This window comes from Pseudophryne corroboree, chromosome 12 (assembly GCF_028390025.1).
Source record: "Pseudophryne corroboree isolate aPseCor3 chromosome 12, aPseCor3.hap2, whole genome shotgun sequence".
In the NCBI taxonomy this organism is placed as follows: domain Eukaryota; kingdom Metazoa; phylum Chordata; class Amphibia; order Anura; family Myobatrachidae; genus Pseudophryne; species Pseudophryne corroboree.
The window spans coordinates 172,785,310-172,801,076 of record NC_086455.1 but is presented as its reverse complement, the minus strand read 5'-3'; the positions used below and the strand labels follow the sequence as shown (position 1 = coordinate 172,801,076).

Below are 15,767 nucleotides of genomic sequence, written 5' to 3'. Positions count from 1 at the left end.
TAAACACATACCTACATCACACACACAGATACACCTAAACACATACCTACATCACACACACAGATACACCTAAACACATACCTACATCACACACACAGATACACCTAAACACATACCTACATCACACACACAGATACACCTAAACACATACCTACATCACACACATAGATACACCTAAACACATACCTACATCACACACATAGATACACCTAAACACATACCTACATCACACACATAGATACACCTAAACACATACCTACATCACACACACAGATACACCTAAACACATACCTACATCACACACACAGATACACCTAAACACATACCTACATCACACACACAGATACACCTAAACACATACCTACATCACACACACAGATACACCTAAACACATACCTACATCACACACACAGATACACCTAAACACATACCTACATCACACACACAGATACACCTAAACACATACCTACATCACACACACAGATACACCTAAACACATACCTACATCACACACACAGATACACCTAAACACATACCTACATCACACACACAGATACACCTAAACACATACCTACATCACACACACAGATACACCTAAACACATACCTACATCACACACACAGATACACCTAAACACATACCTACATCACACACACAGATACACCTAAACACATACCTACATCACACACACAGATACACGTAAACACATACCTACATCACACACACAGATACACCTAAACACATACCTACATCACACACACAGATACACCTAAACACATACCTACATCACACGCACACGTAAACACATACCTACATCACACACACCTAAACTATTAACTATAACACACATAGATACACCTACACACATACCTACTTCACACACACAGAAACACCTACACACCTAAACACATACAACTAAACACATACCTATATCACACACACACCTAAACTATTAACTACAACACACACATAGATACACCTACACACAGATACACCTAAACACATACCTACATAACACACACAGATACACCTAAACACATACCTACATCACACACATGCAAATTCACCTAATCACATACCTACATACATCACACACACGTATACATACATAGATACACCTACTCACACCTAAACACATACACACCTAAACACATAACTACATCACACACACAGATACACATAATAACATACTGTACCTACATCATACATACACACATATACACCTACCTACATATCACACACACACACACACACACACACACACCTAAACTATTAACTACATCACACACAGACACACATACCTACTTCACACACAGATACACCTAAACACATACCTGCATCACACACACATATACACCTAAACACATACCTACAAACACACACACCCCTAAACACATACCTACATCACACACACACCTAAACACATACCTACATCACACACAGATACACCTACATCACACAAATAGCTACGTATGTATGTACACATACACACACCTACACATGTATACATACATAGATACACCTACTCACACACATGCATACACACACACCTACACATGTATACATACCTACACGTGTGTGTGTGTATGTATATATATATATATATATATATATATATATATATACATACACACACACACACACACAAGCATGCATACGCACCTACACATGTATACACACATACCTACACATGTATACATACACACACCCCTACACATGTATACACACACACACACACAGATACCCCTACTCACACACATGCATACATACACACACCCCTACACATGTATACATACACGCAGATACACACCTACACATGGCTACATACACACCTACACACAGATACACATGTATAGATACACATCTACACATGTATACATACACAGACACAAACACGTATACATACACATGTATATACACACACACACACACACAGGTACACATGTATACACACACACAGATACACATGTATACATACACAGATACACATGTATAGTCACACCTACACAATGTATACACACAGATACACATGTATACATACACACAGATACACAATGTATACACACACCTACACCGTAAACATACACACACACAGATACACAATGTATACACACACCTACACTGTAACCATACACACAGATACACAATGTATACACACACACGTATACACAGATACACAATGTATGGACACACACAGATACACACAGAGATACACATACGCACAGATACACAATGTATACACACACCTACACTGTATACATACACACAGATACACATGTATACATACACACAGATACACAATGTATACACACACGTATACATACACACCTACACAATGTATACATACACACACAGATACACAATGTATGCATACACACCTACACATGTATGGACACACACAGATACACATGTATACACACACACACAGAGAGATACACATGTATATATACAGGCACCTACACATGTATACATACACGCACAGATACACATGTATACATACACACAGATACACATGTATACATACACAGATACACATGTATACATACACAGATACACATGTACACACACACACACACACACACACACATGTATACACACAGAGATACACATGTACACACAATGTATACACACAGATACACAATGTACACACACCTACACATGCATACACACAGATACACATGTATACACACACCTACACAATGTATACACACACCTACAAAATGTATACATACACAGATACACATGTATACACACACACACACCTACACAATGTATACATACACACACACACAGATACACATGTATATACATACCTACACAATGTATACATACACACACAGATACACATACCTACACAATGTATACATACACACAGATACACATGTATACATAAACACACCTACACGTGTATACACACAGATACACATGTATACACACACCTACACAATGTATACATACACACAGATGCACACACACAGATACACAATGTATTCGCACCTACACAATGTATACACACACACACACCTATACAATGTATACACACAGATACACATGTATACATACACACACCTACACGTGTATACACACACAGATACACATGTATACACACACCTACACAATGTATACATACACACGCAGATACACATGTATACACACACACAGATACACATGTATACATACACCTACACAATGTATACATACACACACCTACACGTGTATACACACACCTACACAATGTATACATACACACACACAGATACACATGTATACATACACACACAGATACACATGTATACACACACACCTACACATGTATACACACACAGATATATATATATATATATCAAACACTGAGCAACATCCCCAAACAGGTAATTTCAACTTTAAACTTGTCATTTATTTTGTACAGTCTGAACATGGCTACTAATAACAAATGCACAGACAAAATTCTTAAAGCTATGTGTGCAAATGCTAGGAGTTTAGGAGACAAGATTCCAGAGCTAATTGCAATAATGACAAGGGATAACCTGGATTTTGTGGCAATTACAGAGTCATGGTGCAATGAAAATCATGACTGGGACATAGCTATACCAGGATACAATTTATTTAGGAAGGATAGAATAGGAAGAATAGGAGGGGTAGCAATGTATGTGGGGAAAAAAAGCATAAACGCTACTTTAATACAAAATATTGAAGACAAAACTGAGGCCCTTTGGGTCACCATAGAAATCAGGGAGAAGGATGTTATTCGCATTGGGGTGATCTATAGACCACCAGGCCAGGGGCAGGATTTGGACAGAAACCTATTGTTGGACATCACTAAAATGGCTTTAAAGGGAGAAGTCATAATCATGGGAGACTTTAATTTACCGGATGTAAATTGGGAGGGGTCTTTTGCAAATTCAGCTACAAGAAGCACATTTCTACATTCCTTACAGGGAGCATCTCTCAAGCAATTGGTGACGGAGCCCACTCGCAAAGATTCAATATTAGATTTAATTCTTACAAATGGTGATAGGATATCCGACATATATGTGGGGGAGCACCTGGGATCCAGTGATCATCAAGCAGTATGGTTTAGTATAAAGACAGGATCCAACTCCTGTCACACAAAAACAAAAGGTGTTGGATTTTAGAAATGCTGATTTTGCAAAAATGGGGAGATGTTTAAGTGATTCATTGGCGGACTGGTGGAACTTGGAAGGAGTGCAGGAGAGGTGGGAAAAACTGAAAAGTGCAATACTAAGTGCAACTGATCTTTGTATCAAAAGAGTTAGGAAAAGCACCAGGAAAAGGAAGCCAGTGTGGTTCACAAAAGAAGTATCAACTAGTGTGAAAGCAAAAAAGATGGCTTTTAGGAAATACAAACAGACTCAAAATAATAATGACAAAGAGGTGTATCTTGACAGACGGAAGGATGCTATGAAAGTGATCAGACGTGCAAAGGCAGAAGCCGAGGAAAAATGGCCCAGTCAGTAGATAAAGGGGGCAAAACTTTTTTTTTTTTTTTTTTTAAACACATTTTATTGAGTGGATCATGAAATAGGTACAATGATAACATAACAGAGCACCCGAACATTTTGGGTGCTTAAAATACAAATGTAGGTACAGTAAATTGTTGCTACAACAGCATGGATCCTTTTTTTTTTGTTTTTGTGTTTTCCCGTGTTTAGAGATTCAAGTTAGAGCATAAAAAGTGGGAAACTCTCGGCAACGGAGTGGCCTTCCGTCAAGAGAGTCAGCAAAGGAAATGAAAAAAAGAGAGTGCTCGGAGAGCGATCAGAAGGGGACAGAAAAGCATAGGAGGCTGGGCACCTCCGGTTGAAGAAAAGAGGGGGGGGGGGAGTAGAGAGAGGGCAAAGAGGTGGAGGGGTAGCCTTCGGGGGCAAGAGGTGGATAGGACCTTGGCATGCCGTGTCAGATTATGAATGGGGAGGAAGCCTGTTGTAGGTTTAGCCATGGGGACCATACTTTATCGAATTGCTTCGCAGTATTGCGAATAACTGCGGTCATGTATTCCATTTTGTGGACATACCATATCCGAGAAATTATCCCCTGTATTGGTGAGGGGGTCGGGCTCTTCCAGTCTGTGGCAATTTGGCATGTCATTGCCGAGACTATATGTCGGAATAGTTTGTTTTGATGTCTGTTGAGGGTAGGAAGAGTCATGGGGAGCAAAAAGTATTGGGGGTCGGAGGGGATGGAGGTGTCGAATAAACGCGAAAGCATGGTGATGAGTTCACCCCATATTGTGTAGATTTTAGGGCAGGCCCACCATATGTGTAAGAATGAACCGATGTCCGTACAGCCCCTCCAGCATCTATCTGGAGTATCGGGGAACATAGTATGTAGACGGGACGGGACATAGTACCATCGGTAGAGTAATTTATAAATATTTTCTTTAATTCTTACACATATGGAGCTGGAAGCCGCATTGTCCCATATATCTACCCAGTCCTCATTGTCTATAGTGAATCCCAATTCCTTTTCCCATGCCACTTCATGAGGGGCCCGGGATGTTGTGGGGAGGTCGTCCAGGAGGGTGTAGATGTCTGATATGAGGCCTTTAGTGTTGGTGCGTTTCCAGCTAATGTGTTCAAAGGGGGATAAATGTCTGTGGAGAAGGGTGGTGGTGATGGTGGAGTGGAAATGTCTAATTTGTAGATAGCGGAAGAAGTCCGATGAGGGGATTACTGTTCCTTCACGGATATCTGCGAATTGTGGGAACGTAGCTGTGGAGGTGATATCATTAACATAGAAAATACCACTCATGCGCCAAGATGTGTGCGTGGCTCTGCTCATACCTGGTGGGAAGGCTGGGTTGTTAAATAACGGAATTAGCGGGGATGGGTATGGGGCCAAACTGAACCGTCTATTTGTCAGGTCCCATGTTGCCAGGGAGCGACTTACTACAGGGTGCAATAGGGCCGCACGGGGACGCTGGTTCCGGTGAAGCCACAGTAGGGAGGATAGTGTAGCTAGGCCCGTCTCCTCCGCCTCTATCCCCACCCAGACCTTCCGCGTCCCGCCTTCGTTGCACCATTGTGCACATTGAGCGAGTTGCGCGGCATAAAAGTATTTCTTAAAATCCGGGATACCCAGACCGCCGCCTCTGGAGGGGCGTTGAAGCAGTTTAAGTCTGACTCGAGGGCGTTTGTGATTCCAAATAAAGAGGGAAGATTGGCGTTGTAGGGTCTTGAAGACGTAGGTAGGGACGTAGATCGGGAGGGTCTGAAATAAGTACAGGAGTCGGGGGAGCACGCTCATCTTGACAGAGTTAATTCTGCCTATCCATGATATAAAATAACTGGACCAGTCCACCAAGTCCTCCTTAATTGTCTGTAATAAACGGGGATAATTTGCTTGGAAAAGTTGGTGGTGATGGTGGGTCAAGTACACACCAAGGTATTTAATTTTCTTGGTTTGCCAGTTACAGGGGAGAATAGTTTGAAGTTCTTGTTTGAGAGCTGCCGGGATATAAAAGTTAAGGACCTCTGTTTTGCTCACGTTTATTTTATAACCTGAGAGCTGTGAGTATGAGCTAATCTCAGATAAAAGCGCGGGGAGAGATTGGGCTGGGTCAGTGAGGGAGATCAGGACGTCGTCGGCATATAGCGCTATCTTGTGTTCAGATAGGCCTGTGGATATTCCATGGATAGCACTGTTATTCCGGATCCTTGCTGCTAGGGGCTCCATGACTAGGGCAAAGATTAAAGGGGAGAGGGGGCATCCCTGCCTGGTACCATTGGTGATCCCGAAACTGGAGGAGGAGACACCGTTAACCATAACCTGGGCCGACGGAGAGTGGTAGAGTGCTTTAATTCCCTCTAGAAAGTTTCCGGAGAATCCCATTTTGTCAAGGACTGCAAAGGCAAAAGACCACGATATGCGGTCGAAGGCCTTCTCCGCGTCAAGAGCCAAAATGAGAGAGGGAGGTTTCCGTTTTTGGATTGAGTATATTAGATCTATTGCCCTTCTAGTGTTGTCGGACGCCTGGCGTCCAGGAATGAAGCCGACCTGATCCGGGTGGACCAGGCCGGGCATCAGGGGACCCAGACGGTTAGCTAGTATTTTCGCGTATATTTTCAAGTCAACATTCAATAATGAGATTGGTCTGTAATTTAAGCAGCTAGTCGGATCTTTGTCAGGCTTTGGTATTACCACTATATCGGCCCGAGTCGTCTCCGGCAGGAAGGAGGCTCCCTCGAGGATACCGTTAAATAGGGAGGCTAGGTGTGGGGCCAGTTCCTTCGCGAAGAGTTTATAATATTGGGCTGTGAAACCGTCCGGACCCGGGGCAGCCGACGAGCGCATCGATCGTATGGCAGCTATTGTCTCCTCCTCCGAGATTCGACTATTTAGGGCTTCCAATTGATTGTCGGATAGGGTTGGGAGGGGGGTATCGGATAAATATGAGCGCACTCCCCCGGATCCGTCAGGAGACAGCAGGGGCGAGTCAGGTAAGTTATAGAGGGAGCTATAAAACAGGCGGAAATCTTCAGCCATCAATTCAGGGTCATATGTATAGGTTCCCCTTTGTGGCGAGTACAGTTTATCTATTGCACCCAACGCTTGCTTACGACGTAGTTTGTTGGCTAGTAGGGTATCTATTTTATCCATTTTGTCGTAAAAGCGTTGTTGCAACTTCCGAAGAATTGTTGCCGCGCGGGTGGATAGGAGAGTGTTGAGTTGTCCTCGGAGGGAGTCTATCTGGGTGAGTAAAGAGGGGTCGGGGGATGCTTTGTGTTTGGGTAGTAAGGTGGCTATTTCTGATTCGAGGGAGGCTATTTCCTGTGCGGCTTTTTTCTTGATTGCCGACGATTTTGCTAATAAGGTACCGCGAATCGTGGCTTTGTGGGCTTCCCAAATCAGGATTTTGGTACTTACCGATAAATCCCTTTCTCCGATTCCACAGGGGCCACTGGAGTGTAGTTACAATGGGGAGATAGTAGGTGGTATTGGTAGCTGGCACTTTAAAAATTCTCACACTGTGGCTAGCTCCTCCCCTACTATCTCCCCTCCAAGCCAGTCTACGTTAAACTGTGCCCGAGGAGAGCTGTAATAAACAAACCGTAAGGTAGAGGAGGTTAACGACGCCCTGTAAACCAGGCGAACACAAACTAAACCTGGAACAGAACCTGACAAAAAACCAGGCTAGCCTGAACCCAACAAGCAGTCATATGGTGATCTGCAATCGTTAATCAAACAAAAATCAGGAGAAACAGCGCTGGGCGGGCGTCCAGTGGCCCCTGTGGAATCGGAGAAAGGGATTTATCGGTAAGTACCAAAATCCTGATTTCTCCTTCATCCACTAGGGGCCACTGGAGTGTAGTTACAATGGGGACGTCCCAGAGCTCCCAAAAACGGGTGGGAAAGCGCTGAGAGTCCTGTAAAAACTGCTCGGCCAAACAGTGATGCAGAGGCCGTAAAAGTGTCAAACTTGTAGAATTTGACAAAACGAATGTCGGTTTGACCAAGTAGCCGCCCGACAAAATATTCATGGAGACCCCGCGGGCGGCTGCCCACGAAGGTCTTACAATGCGCGTAAAGCGCGCTGAAATGGAAAACGGAGGCTCCCTAGTAACCGCCAAGAAGACTGTCTGATGATCAGATGTATCCAACTGTCCAGCATATGCTGGGACCCCGGCTATTTAGTACGGGAGCATCGTCCAGAGCAAAGAAGAAAAAACACTTCATCGAATAGCCTGAGACCTCTGTAGAGAGAGTTGACGAGCCCTGACAACATTCAGAGAGGATTGAAAACCACTAGTGTCAGATTTATATGAAAAATGGACCTCCCCTCTGGAAGAAACGACCGCTGAGGCCGAAGCCGAGCCCGGGGAGTTGCCAATAGAGTACTCCCTGAACAAGAGGCCGAACTTACGGCCGCTAGGCTAATCTCATTTGGAAGAAAAGCGAAAAAGGCAGAGACCTAAAATTCCGGTCACTGTGGTTTGAAGCGCAGCGGAGCAAAAAACCTCCCAGAGAAACCAAAGATGAATGGTAACTGGAAGAAGGGGGAAAAACCCCTTTTATCTTCATTATGTTCCATAAAGTTTTCCCAAAGTGGCAAAAGCGAGAAGAGGTAATAGACTTCTGAAATCGGAGCCCAGTAGGCCTAACCGAACTAGGGAACTCCTCCCTTCTGAGGTCTCGTGAACAGTCACACGGGTAACCGAAACCAGTGTAAAATTGAACAAGGAGAAAAAAGGAGCCTGTTGAAGTAGACAGTCCAGTCGAGGTAGGAGCCAAGGCTCCTCTACTGACAACAGGCGTATCTGTATCTTCAAGTCATGCGTGGCCCAACCAGCGCCACCGAGAGGACTAGCACGCATAATCCCCTCCTGTGTTACTGAACCTGAAGTAGAAATAGAAAAGGAGGCAGGATAGAATAACCAGAAAACTCCCCGGAGCCCTGAGGGCCTCCACGGCTACTGCCGTCCGAGAGTAATAAAGGGTTAAAGAGTCAGTCAGAACGCCCTGAGGTCGATCCGAAATCTCCGCCCACAGCGGACCAGCTGACAAAACTCCGGGGCATGTTCCCTCACCCAGGAGTCTGACCTGGTGGCTTGATCTGGAAACAAGATTGTTGTCCCCCGCTCCGAGAGGAATGGAGGCGACCACTCATTACGTCGCAACTTGACTGAAGAAATAGAGTCTCTGGTGCCGAGGAATGAAAAAACCTCTGACGGACCCTGTTGAGAAACGTCTATGCGGAGCATAAATTGGATCTGTGTCGAATCAGAAGCTCGTGGATCCTCCGGATATTCAGAAGCCACCTAATGTACAGAGTGGGATAGTAGCAGTAAATTGTCCCATTAGGGAACCAACGTCACCCACTGCCCTTGAAAAAGAGTTATTCTGTTATCTTCCTAAACTCTGTGGGAGCGGAAGAGAGAGGAGTAAAGGACTTACAGTGAAAATGAGAATCCTGTTAAGGGGGAATCTGAGAAAAAGCCTGTCCAACGGAAATCAGTAAACAGGCATCTCTGAAGACAAGGGACACGTAAAACTCCCTTTCTTGTTTAAACTAGCAATCACAGACTAAAAGGATTGTAAGGCCAGAATAGGCCTGTCCGAGCCACTTGGCTTCGGAACGTGAAAAGAAAACAAAGGCCTGAGAACTGTCCTAATTCAAATGATATGTGAAAAACAGGGATCAACACCCTTTGCGGTTAGAAACCTATGGAGCGCAGCCTGCAGTATGACTCTCTTGTCATCGTAAATCAGCCGACCCATGCCGAGGGACTCCTGAGACGGTTGTAACCGCCCAAGCCTTCTCCCATCGACCTGCGCCTACCCTGGGACCCTGCAGGTGTAATGGGTGTATAGGATGACATAAAATCAGACTGGACTGAGGATGTTGAACCTCTGCTTCAGCCTTTTTACCCTGAGAACCCCTGGCGACGAAGATATCACCCGTGTGGAGTCAAAAACCTGAAAGGGCACGAAAAAATCTAAAGGGAAGACCAGTAAAGGTCTGTCTTGGAGCTGGGGCAGTAGTAGGAGAAATCAAAGTGGACCTACCTCCATTGGTTCAAGAAATCCTGCAGAAAGTTCCTTCCCCAGAACCATCTGCCCCGTAGGATTTCATGTTTACTTGTCACTGTCGCAGCCCCAGAGGTCGTCGGGTTAAGACAGCCCAAGCGAAGATGCAGGGTCCGAGTCTGTAGACATGGAGACCTCCAAGGAACATAAAGCAGAATCGTGATTCTGACCTGTATCAAAGTATCAATTGATCCTGATGCGAAGCATCCTGCAACCTAGAGGACAATTGTTCCCCAACCTACCTGCTCCGGACACGGTAGAACCATGCTGCCGCATATGTCGATGGATCCCTGAGCAAGGTTGCCTCAGGAAAACGGCGGCTTGATGGACCGGCGATACACCGAGGTGTATACCCTAGAGAGGTTCTGATACCATCTCCTGCCATCTGCGGGGAAAAGATAGGAAAACAAACCTTGTTTGATACCTGATATTGTGTATTCGGGTGTCTGTCGGCCGCCTACCGGAGCCTGCCCAGCTCATCCGAAACTGAACCAGTCGCTGTCATTTTCGTCAATGGCGTGGAACCCTGATGGACTTGACGTGTCCTCCTCCTTTACCTGCAGTATCAGATGAACTGCTGTATTATGTACCTGTATATTCTGAGACACTGGTTCAGATCCACAGAAAACAGACATCAGTAATGCATGGAATGTTAGCAAAGTTTCTTTTTGGAAAGGTGTGTTTGGTCCCGCTGTGATTTGATCCTGTGACCTTGGAAACCAAAGTCCAAGGGCTTACCTGATGAGCTATTGTCTGGTTAATAGTGACATTACCTGCATCATTGATCAAACAGGGGTGTGCAGGTGCGTGGAGGGCGAAGCAGATGGCTCTGCCGCATACTTCACACCTAAGAGGGAATTCTTCGACTATCCCAGGAGAGACAAACGAAAGGAGAAAAGGTGGGTTAAATAAACAGAGCCCTACGTAAGGTCTGCACTATAATGTGTAGTGACCGATACGATTAAAATAAACTTTCTGGAGCAGCGGAGACCTGAACCAGCAACGCTGCGCTGTGGGACAGGAGTCTTAGCCCTAGGCTATAGGAGTTCTCCTTAAAGTTTTGTTTGGATTCAAACCCCTGTTCAGATAGCCGCTACTAGCGTACTGAGCCGCAGCGCTATTTGTCTGATGCCTTACACGCATTCCACAATTACAAATAGCATTAGTAACTAGTGACACCAAGGAATAATAAAGGGAAGGCAACACCCCGCCCTGTATTTAGTGTACCGCTAATTAAGGTGCACCAGATGTTTCTCGGAGGTTCCGCTGGCTTTTCAAAATGGTGACCAGCCTGTGAGAAAGATGGGGGAAAATGTTATGTGCAAGATGTTATTAGAAAACATTGCAGAAGTTTTGTTTTATCCCCTATATCTGGTATTTTATGGATTTATCTATATACATACCTACACGCACTTAAATATATATATCTATATATATATATACACATGCACAAACATAACTATATATGTATATATACACACACACCGTAGGTAAATAAATACTGCACAGTAGATTCTTTTAATTATTATTGAGCTGAGTCCCAGCTACTGTAATAGAGCAGGTTCCCTGATTTGCAAGTAAGGAAATGCTGGGTAGAGGACTCTACTGCAGGAGGAATGTATCTATATTTCAGCAGCCTGAAGTATCGAAAAGTTACAAATCCCAGAGCTGTTGCCTAGTGATGGGGAGACCTGGGAGCCCACTGAGTAAAGCGGGTTAACTGTTAATATACCTGGGACTTTATTTGTATTTGTCTCTGAGTATGCAAGATTAGCCCACTGGGCTATAGGAGACACTGCAAATATGAAGCCAGGTCTGTGCAGGGAGGAAATGGCCGCCAGAGTGAAACTCCTCTGGGCTATGCGATAAAATCTATATAGTGGATAACTGGATTAGTGCTGAGCCACTCTGACTATATCACATTCTCCTCAGCACCATGTGCATTAAACTCACATAAATGCCTATTACACTATAACAGTGGCCGGGGAGCGGAGAATGCTGAGCCCGCTGTACAGAGCGGGAGTTAGCTCCGCCCCCCGGCTATGGCGCCTTATTGCAAAACTAAGCGGGAAGCGAGCTGTACCCTCCGCTGGGCCTGCGAGTCACCGCCGGGGAGCGCTGAGCCCGCTATACAGCGCTAGTAGAGCCCTGTATCTGCTAGCCGCCGCCGGGGAGTGTTGCGCTGAACAGAGCGCGAGTCACCGCCGGGGAGCGGGGAGCGCTGAGCCCGCTATACAGCGCTAGTAGAGCCCTGTATCTGCTAGCCGCCGCCGGGGAGTGTTGCGCTGAACAGAGCGCGAGTCGCCGCCGGGGAGCAGGGAGCGCTGAGCCCGCTCTACAGAGCGGGACTTAGCTCCGCCCCCTCCGTACAAGGCGCCAAATTTAAACATTGCTTTGCGCTCGAGCGGGATCCCTGTGCCGGCTCTGTGAGTCGCGCTGAGTGGGGATCTGTGCGGGGGGTGCGGGGAGCTGGGGGAGCGGAGGGTTATCAGAATGACACACACCCGTTTTTCAGTCAGGGTTGTATAAACACATACTCAGCCTCCCCCAATCATCCTGTCTGTTTCTCCATGAGGAGGACAGGTAAGGATACAATAAAGTACATTACAGCCCCAGAGAGCCCTTCTGGAGTGGGTTGTACAACAATAAACAGTGCATTGCTCTAAAAACATACATAGCCACCACAAATAAAGTATACTTCACTCACCACTGTGTTCTTGGTGGATCGGCCCCGACACACGCCGCACGCAGCGGCGTCCAGCCGGAATCTTCTGTGGTGGGGTGGTCCCGACACAAGCCGCACGCAGCGGTGTCCGACCATTTTTGATACTCACCGCTGCCATGCTGCCGGAATCTTCTGCTGGATGGAGTGGCCGCGACACGCGCCGCACGCAGCGGTGTCCGCCAACTCAGGAGAGCTCAGTGTCTCCCTCAGCCGGGGCCCATCCCTAGCCGCACGCAGCTGCGATGGGACCCCGCCGGCAGCTCCCACGGTGCAGACTGGCAGTGGCAGAGCTGCCAGTCTGTGAGTGTGTGTAAGAAAAATAAAATAATAAAGAAAAAAGAAGAAAATTCTTCAGCTAAACCCAAGTGAACCAGCTACCTCGGGCACTTAACTAAGACTGGCTTGGAGGGGAGATAGTAGGGGAGGAGCTAGCCACAGTGTGAGAATTTTTAAAGTGCCAGCTACCAATACCACCTACTATCTCCCCATTGTAACTACACTCCAGTGGCCCCTAGTGGATGAAGGAGAAAGGATATTAAGTGGAATATCGGGAGATATATTTTCAGTGAAGTATTGTGTAATCGCTAGTCTAGTTTCCTCTAGTGCAGAGGGGTGTTGTAGAAGCGAGTCATCAAGACGCCATTTAAATTTCCTATGAGGCGAGCGGTATATATCTATGAGGAGGTAGACCCCAGCGTGGTCCGTCCAAGTCAGTGGTGTAATGCCCGTGTCCGAGATCAGTGGCACTAGGGCAGTGGTGATGTGGATCATGTCAATCCTGGAATAGTGTTGATGTGGAGCTGAGAAGTGCGTAAAATCTTTGGTGTGGGGGTGTTGGGAACGCCAAGTGTCACAGAGACCGTGGAGTTTCATGGTGGCGGTAAGTGTGCGGGAAGCCCGAGGGAGGGTCGTCATGGAAGCATGAGGCGGAGGACCAGATCTATCCAGCAAGGGGTCTATTATGGTATTAAAGTCACCACCCATGATAATGCTTCCCTGTGCTTCTCGTGATAGGCGTTTGGAGAGAGAATCAAAAAACAAAGATTGGTCTTGGTTGGGGGCGTAGACGGAGACCAGGGTGAAAGCCTTAGAGCGGAGGGTACCCATTACCATGAGGAACCGTCCGTCTGGGTCTGTCACCGTCCTGGAGTGAATAAACGGGATATTACGGTGAACTAAGATGGCCACACCCCGTTTTTTGCAGTCTGCTGAGGCAAAGTAGGACTGGGAGAACCATTTGCCCGTAAGCCGAGTGTGGGGACCGGTGAGATGTGTTTCCTGCAGGAATGCTATGTCAACTTTCTCACGTCTGCAAGCACTCAGGAACACGGTACGCTTCCTAGGGGAATTCAGGCCATTTACATTGACCGAGAATATTTTAAGAGACATGATTATTTACGTGGGGGAGTACGGCATATTGCCAGGTATGGTCCAGCGAGGTACAATTTGTGCCAGGCAAAGGCCACCCCTCCAGGCCAAGCAAGAGAAGGAGCAGGAAAGTCAAGCAGAGGCCACAAGAAAAGAGAGAAAAGAAAGAACATAGAAAAGAAGAAGAAGAAGTACCCCAAACGGGGAAACATCCCTGAGGTTGTGGGTCCCGTTTAGGGGCCGCTAGGAAAAAGCATCGAGTTAGTAACATTATAAACAACAGTAAGGGATTGTAGGGGGGTAACTGAGCTACCATGTGGGAGGGTGAGCGTCACCCGGGCCATGAAGGCTGGGAATGGCTATGACCTTTTTACATTTATAGCAAACATAATATAATATAGGACATTGAGAACTGTGTCCATACAACAAAAATGCAAGCATGAAAACAAAAAAGAGAGAGAAAAAAATAAAAATTGGGGAGGGAGAAAGAAGGGAAGGGGAGGAGGGGGGTTGGAAGAAAGGGAGGGAGGAGGGGGGGGGGGATTCAAACAGTTATAACTTGTTTATAACAGCATTAACCAAGGATAGTTACGATACTGGTAGTTGAACTGAGGTCGAATCTTCCACTGTTCACACTCGTTTCGAGTCGTGGAGAAGTTGCACCGACAGTTCATGCACTATACACATCGGGGGGTTTCCCCAGGTCAGGGAGGGTCCTTGTCCACATTGCGCTGTCGGGTCACCCGTGTCCAGTCGGGAAGAGGGGACTGAGGATGTGGCGGTTGGGATGATGAGGCCGCCATGTCTTCTACTGCTGATGTTGGGAGGAGATCTAGCTTTGCCAGCAGTTCCTGTCCTTGGGGTAAGGTCTTGACCGAGTGAACAGAGTTATTGACCGAAACATGTAAGTGGAAGGGGAATCCCCATCTGTATCTGATCTGGTGTTGTCGTAGGATCCGGGTGACCGGTTGGAGGTCTCGCCGTTTTTGGATGGTGGAGGGTGCAAGATCCTGAAAGATCTGCAGCTGTGTGCCTTTAAACAGGATCTCCGATGTGTCTCGAACGGAGGACATGATTTTCTCCTTCGAACGGAAATAATGGAAACGGACAATAACATCCCTGGGCG

The 15,767-nt window shown here is 46.1% G+C and overlaps 1 protein-coding gene across 1 annotated transcript in view; it reads right to left on the bottom strand.

Annotated features, from left to right (window-relative positions):
* The window catches only part of PPP4R3A (protein phosphatase 4 regulatory subunit 3A), a 116,596-nt gene that overhangs the window by 75,492 nt on the left and 25,337 nt on the right, over positions 1 to 15,767 (bottom strand). The gene's annotated exons all lie outside the window — the stretch shown is intronic.